Source organism: Carassius auratus, unplaced genomic scaffold (genome assembly GCF_003368295.1).
Source record: "Carassius auratus strain Wakin unplaced genomic scaffold, ASM336829v1 scaf_tig00217411, whole genome shotgun sequence".
NCBI lineage: Eukaryota > Metazoa > Chordata > Actinopteri > Cypriniformes > Cyprinidae > Carassius > Carassius auratus.
In genome coordinates, this window is record NW_020529057.1 from 113,001 (window position 1) to 120,070 (window position 7,070).

Here is a 7,070-nt window from a genome sequence, read left to right on the forward strand (position 1 = left end):
GTCCGCTTGTTTGGTCTCACCAGGTTTCAAATTGCAGCTTTCACATTTATTCAAATGAACCACATTAACAGTCTAAAAAAACATGCCAGATGTGAACACACCCTAATACTTCAAATTCACCAAGAACTGACATAGAGTACGGAGTGTAGTTTCTTTGAGTCATCAAAAAAAATTCCCCCTGTATTCCCTAAAGAGAACAACATGGTAACTTTTAGATGCTTTTATCTGAGAGCTGAGAGCATGTTGCAGTACACTATCATATAGATCAGTGGTTCTGAGACCCTCCTCTGCAGATTCTGTAGGTCTCCTTCACCTGATGCAATCAGATGAGTTCATAGAGCCATGTTCTGATGAAGAACTCCTCATCTCAATCAGGTGGATTAAAACACGAGACATACAGCATATGCAGAGCGGTGGGTTCCCAGGACTGGGGTTCAGAACCACTTGTAAAAATTAACTGTACATGTCTAGCATATATACTAAGATTATAAGTATTGAGTGTTCATTTTATGTTTTTATAGCATGGATGCATCTAAAGAAGACTTGTCTTTGGGAAGACTTGCAAACGATGAGACCAGAAATCCTACTTGCAAAATGAGAACCGTTGAAGTGAGAAGAAAACCTCACCTGTGTCTGTTTGCTGTACGAGACATTCTACCAGGAGAGGAAATCACTTACAATTATGGAGACTCAGATTGGCCATGGTGGGTCAAGGTACTATCAATAAAATGCAAAAGAGATTGATCAGTAATTCATGATAATTTTTTACTCTAATTCTGATAAGTTACCATGTGATTGTGGTCTCATATTTCTCAAGCCTTTGAATAAAGCATCAGCAGAATCCACTGATAAAACGCCAGCCAGCAGTTTGCGCCTGCATAAATCCGTAAGTCCACTTTAAAACATCTGTATCATTATTCTATATTATTGATATATCAGCATAGAGTTCTGTGTGGAATGATATACAGTATTGTTCAAAATAATAGCAGTACAATGTGATTAACCAGAATAATCAAGGTTTTTCGTATATTTTTTTATTGCTACGTGGCAAACAAGTTACCAGTAGGTTCAGTAGATTCTCAGAAAACAAATGAGACCCAGCATTCATGATATGCACGCTCTTAAGGCTGTGCAATTGGGCAATTAGTTGAATTAGTTGAAAGGGGTGTGTTCAAAAAAAAATGCAGTGTGGCATTCAATCACTGAGGTCATCAATTTTGTGAAGAAACAGGTGTGAATCAGGTGGCCCCTATTTAAGGATGAAGCCAACACTTGATGAACATGCATTTGAAAGCTGAGGAAAATGGGTCGTTCAAGACATTGTTCAGAAGAACAGCGTACTTTGATTAAAAAGTTGATTAGAGAGGGGAAAACCAATAAAGAGGTGCAAAAAATGATAGGCTGTTCAGCTAAAATGATCTCCAATGCCTTAAAATGGAGAGCAAAACCAGAGAGACGTGGAAGAAAACGGAAGACAACCATCAAAATGGATAGAAGAATAACCAGAATGGCAAAGGCTCAGCCAATGATCACCTCCAGGATGATCAAAGACAGTCTGGAGTTACCTGTAAGTACTGTGACAGTTAGAAGACGTCTGTGTGAAGCTAATCTATTTTCAAGAATCCCCCGCAAAGTCCCTCTGTTAAAAAAAAGGCATGTGCAGAAGAGGTTACAATTTGCCAAAGAACACATCAACTGGCCTAAAGAGAAATGGAGGAACATTTTGTGGACTGATGAGAGTAAAATTGTTCTTTTTGGGTCCAAGGGCCACAGGCAGTTTGTGAGACGACCCCCAAACTCTGAATTCAAGCCACAGTACACAGTGAAGACAGTGAAGCATGGAGGTGCAAGCATCATGATATGGGCATGTTTCTCCTACTATGGTGTTGGGCATATTTATCGCATACCAGGGATCATGGATCAGTTTGCATATGTTAAAATACTTGAAGAGGTCATGTTGCCCTATGCTGAAGAGGACATGCCCTTGAAATGGTTGTTTCAACAAGACAATGACCCAAAACACACTAGTAAACGGGCAAAGTCTTGGTTCCAAACCAACAAAATTAATGTTATGGAGTGGCCAGCCCAATCTCCAGACCTTAATCCAATTGAGAACTTGTGGGGTGATATCAAAAATGCTGTTTCTGAAGCAAAACCAAGAAATGTGAATGAATTGTGGAATGTTGTTAAAGAATCATGGAGTGGAATAACAGCTGAGAGGTGCCACAAGTTGGTTGACTCCATGCCACACAGATGTCAAGCAGTTTTAAAAAACTGTGGTCATACAACTAAATATTAGTTTAGTGATTCACAGGATTGCTAAATCCCAGAAAAAAAAAAATGTTTGTACAAAATAGTTTTGAGTTTGTACAGTCAAAGGTAGACACTGCTATTTTTTTGAACACACCCCTTTCAACTAATTGCCCAATTGCACAGCCTTAAGAGCGTGCATATCATGAATGCTGGGTCTTGTTTGTTTTCTGGCAATCTACTGAACCTACTGGTAACTTGTTTGCCACGTAGCAATAAAAAATATACTAAAAACCTTGATTATTCTGGTTAGTCACATTGTACTGCTATTATTTTGAACAATTCTGTATAAAGTATAGGACAGCTAGAGGAATGAACATTAACAAGTTTGTTTGTCCTTTACAAATATTCTGATATTTTGATATTCACTGGTTTCTTTTCTGACATCTAGCCCCATTGTGCAGCTTCTGTTTCCTCTCCTGAACTGGACAAGGTAAACAGCAATGGTCCTCATAAGCAGTCAGGCAAAGCAAGAACATCAAGGAATAAAACGGTAACCATCTTAAACATGCAGCAACTATCTACTGATGTTTACTGCCAGCTAGTAAAAAATGCAGTAAGTGATTTCTGAGAAACACTTAATATTTGAAATCGACACCCAAACAAACACACCCCTCCCTTCATTGCTCCGCCCCCAAAATAATGAACACGCAACACAGTCAACCACTATTAGCTGGTGCTCAGGTGTTCAAATAGAAAATATCTTTATTGCTGGCAAACCATAGAATGGTTTGGTTTTAGTTGATTTGTAGGTGCATATCCACTTCAACCAGCACCCGTGTCATTTGGAATGTATTTATGTACCCAAACTTAAATGTACTCGCAATTAAAAAAACAAACAAGAAATTATTTAAAGCTGCAGTCCTAGTTTTTCGTCTTTGTCGCCATTTCTGTTCGAAATCTGCAATTGCAGTCATTTGTGGAATTATCAACTTTACATGGGTTGTGCTTTGACACGGCACATCGGAATGAATCCAATGTTTTGAGGAGAACGCGCTGCTGTCAATCACATCGCGTCGGTGTGGATACTGTCATTTGCAATCACAGATTATACTTTTTGGAAGTATAAGTCATGACCAACAGAAGAATGTTCACCGGAAAATGACACTGGAACAAGTAACATCCACTTTTGTGGATGGCCTTACCTTCTTTCCTTTGACTCCACCCATTCGAAGTACATGGACACGAAGGGGGAGGGGGTATGGTACGACCGTTTGATTGATGCAGTTACTGTCTAATGATTCTAGGTGGTCTTGGAAATGATTGGCTGGAGTTTTTTCGAGTCCTGCCCGTTCCACAGATGATTAAATTGCCTAATTCTCATTTCAGTGCTTCTAACTCAGTGGCTGTAAGTGGGTTAGGAATAGGATTTCAAGTGATTTTGAAAAAATGGACAAAAAAGAGAATTACATACCCCACCTTTAAATCTAACAATCGCTTATCAATTATCATATCACATCAAACCGTGCAAACTATACTTTGTTCTCAAATTGTTAATGTTAACAACATCAGCATTGTGTGACTACATTTAAGGCCCTTCGGATATTTATCCTTGTTTTCGTGTGGGCCAGGCGGCCAGTCTCTTTTTTTTCTGTAGCCACTCCAAAGTCCAAGTCTTTTGCATTTTACAACGGGTGAATCTTATGGAAGCATATGGGTAGCATTATTCAATTTGGGATGTAATATGCAAAATGACAATGCAATATGTAAAATGGCAATGCATTTCTGTATTTACATTTACATTTTCCAATACATTTGTGCAACGTTTGGTGCAAAATGAAAATGAAAATTAAATTACATAATTTTCATTTGCCATTTCCTACACCAGTTTTAAAATGTAAAATGAATATTAATTTTAACGCTTTATAAGTTGCAAAATTAAAATGAAAATGTATTACAGAAATGATTAGATATGTCTAACATGTTAAAGCAAAAACTGTGGCAAAATGATCATTTAAATGCTATTTTTCTTAATTGCATTAACACTCACAGTCAAGACACTTACGATTGCATTTTCATTCGGTGTCCCGCAATGAATGTAGCAAAACTCTATTTGCACATTGAAAATGCATTCCGAGCCAATCACGTCTCCCCGCCCTCGCGCCACGTCAATCATTGTGTGAACAAGGCGGGGCTTACAGAAGGTCAGAGACTCAAGTCTCAAGAAGAGGATTCAATCAAGTGAGACAACATGGACAAGACAGTTGGTCCGTGTATGTTTTGATCATTTCGGTTTATGGCGTCAATATTTCATTCGGACTTGTGGGCGGAGCTGAAACGCTGCTTTCATCTGATTGGTCGAATCGGATCGGTTTTCATCTGACAGCCTTCAGCTCGGTCTTGTCATTCTTTCAGGCAGAATAAGAGTCAGTGCGAGTGAAGCACTGAAATGTCTGAAAACTACGCTCACTGTTAATTAGCATAATATTTGAATCAGATGTAGCTGGGCAAATTCGTGCTGCTGAGACCTGCAAATTATTTCTAGGTTGTAGTATTGTATGAATATTGTCCCACTGATAAATACAGTGCAAATAGTTCTGTCCCTTTGGATAACAGTGAAGTGGAAATTAAAATCAATAATAGACTGAACAGTTCCATGTCTGTAACATTTACCACTCTCATCTTTTAAGTCATAAGGCACTAGGTGTGTGTGTGTGTGTGACATTAATAAATAATTGTAAAAATGAATATAGTTACATTTTCTAAATAAAAATAGTAAAATTAGCTCTATGCTGCTCAGTGCTCCTGTAGCCTACCCCAGAGCGCCCTCTCGCGGCTGTAGACGGTAATGTTTTCTCTCGGTCTTGAATAAATGTGACATATAGTCCAGTGCGACTTATATATGTTTTTTTCCTCGTCATGACGTATTTTTGGACTGATGCAACTTATACCGAAAAATACAGTTAACATTATTATTATTATTTATTATGAGAGTAATTGACACAGACTAGAACTTTAATGTTTCACCCAATTCAGCTCATATCTTTAGACTCGTCCGACTCGTGTTGCTTGTATAACTGGCCAGACTTACCTTCCCAAAAAATCCTATTTAATTTTATTTCATAAATTTAACTATATTTATTTCCACTTTACTGTTATCCAAAGGGACAGAACTATTTGCACTGTTTTTATCAGTGGGACAATATTCATACAATACTACAACCTAGAAATAATTTGCAGGTCTCAGCAGCACGAATTATGTGCCCAGCTACATCTGATTCAAATATTATGCTAATTAACAGTGAGTGTAGTTTCAGACATTTCAGCTGAAGGCTGTCAGATGAAAACCGATCCGATTCGACCAATCAGATGAAAGCAGCGTTTCAGCTCCGCCCACAAGTCCGAATGAAATATTGACGCCATAAACCGAAATGATCAAAACATACACGGACCAACTGTCTTGTCCATGTTGTCTCACTTGATTGAATCCTCTTCTTGAGACTTGAGTCTCTGACCTTCTGTAAGCCCCGCCTTGTTCACACAATGATTGACGTGGCGCGAGGGCGGGGAGACGTGATCGGCTCGGAATGCATTTTCAATGTGCAAATAGAGTTTTGCTACATTCATTGCGGGACACCGAATGAAAATGCAATCGTAAGTGTCTTGACTGTGAGTGTTAATGCAATTAAGAAAAATAGCATTTAAATGATCATTTTGCCACAGTTTTTGCTTTAACATGTTAGACATATCTAATCATTTCTGTAATACATTTTCATTTTAATTTAGCAACTTATAAAGCGTTAAAATTAATATTCATTTTACATATTAAAACTGGTGTAGTAAATGGCAAATGAAAATTATGTAATTTAATTTTAATTTTCATTTTGCACCAAACGTTGCACAGATGTATTGGAAAATGTAAATGTAAATACAGAAATGCATTGCCATTTTACATATTGCATTGTCATTTTGCATATTACATCCCAAATTGAATAATGCTACCCATATGCTTCCATAGAATCTCAGTTGTCACTGGTGATTGTCGTTTGAACCTTTCTGGATCTGCCATCAAATGAATACGTTTAATTATATCAATTGCTGTGAGAAATGGATATAAATCTCCACCTCCAACATCCTCACACGCAATATATCCAACAAGCCGAAACTCCTTCTCTATGTGTACAGAAGTGACGTAATGACGCAAAAAATGCTTGAAATTCACGCGGAAATCCACCAGTACCACTGGAATTATAAATATTATTACAAGCTTACTGTTTTGAATCGAGCTAAGGCAAGCAGATAGGAAATCAGGAAATTAATTATGTAGTGAACTAATCCTTTAACTAGTTATTGGTTCAGTGTTTTAATGTCTGAACCAATGTAACTATTAATGTGACTTTTGTCACAATTTGTATGTAAAGTTTGTATAAATGTTTGGTTAGAGTTTTTTATTTTATTAATGATCTTTGCTTTGAAATGTGCAAAACATGTTTGTTTATTTTTTGATCACTCCTAAAGTGTGTTTGTTCTTGTCTTATATGGATGCCACAGTTTTTAATATTGTTAAAGTACATTTTATTCTTGTTTAAGCTAAATTCCTCTTATTATATCTGCAGAAGCAGTTTCAATCAAGACTGTTACAGTCATCCTCAGTCGCATCCACATCTGATGCACCCTCTTCATCGGCACCCTGTGCTTTATTCACCTCTATAATGGCCTTATCAACCTCATGCCCTCCTGCCCTGTCCTCATCACCGTCAACACCACCTGCGCCACCCACGTCACCTTCAACCTCGCCTGTGCAGCCCTCATCACCTTCT

General features: G+C 37.8%; 1 long non-coding RNA gene across 2 annotated transcripts; it reads left to right on the plus strand.

Moving 5' to 3' along the window:
- The first annotated feature begins 747 nt into the window (after positions 1-747).
- Positions 748-7,070, plus strand: LOC113100929 (uncharacterized). 2 transcript variants are annotated; one of them, XR_003289847.1, is made up of 3 exons: positions 748-886; positions 2,702-2,803; positions 6,867-7,070. It is a non-coding gene; the product is annotated as an uncharacterized LOC113100929 (long non-coding RNA). The 2 variants fall into 2 exon arrangements; XR_003289846.1 differs by lacking the exon at positions 6,867-7,070 and adding an exon at positions 3,882-3,927.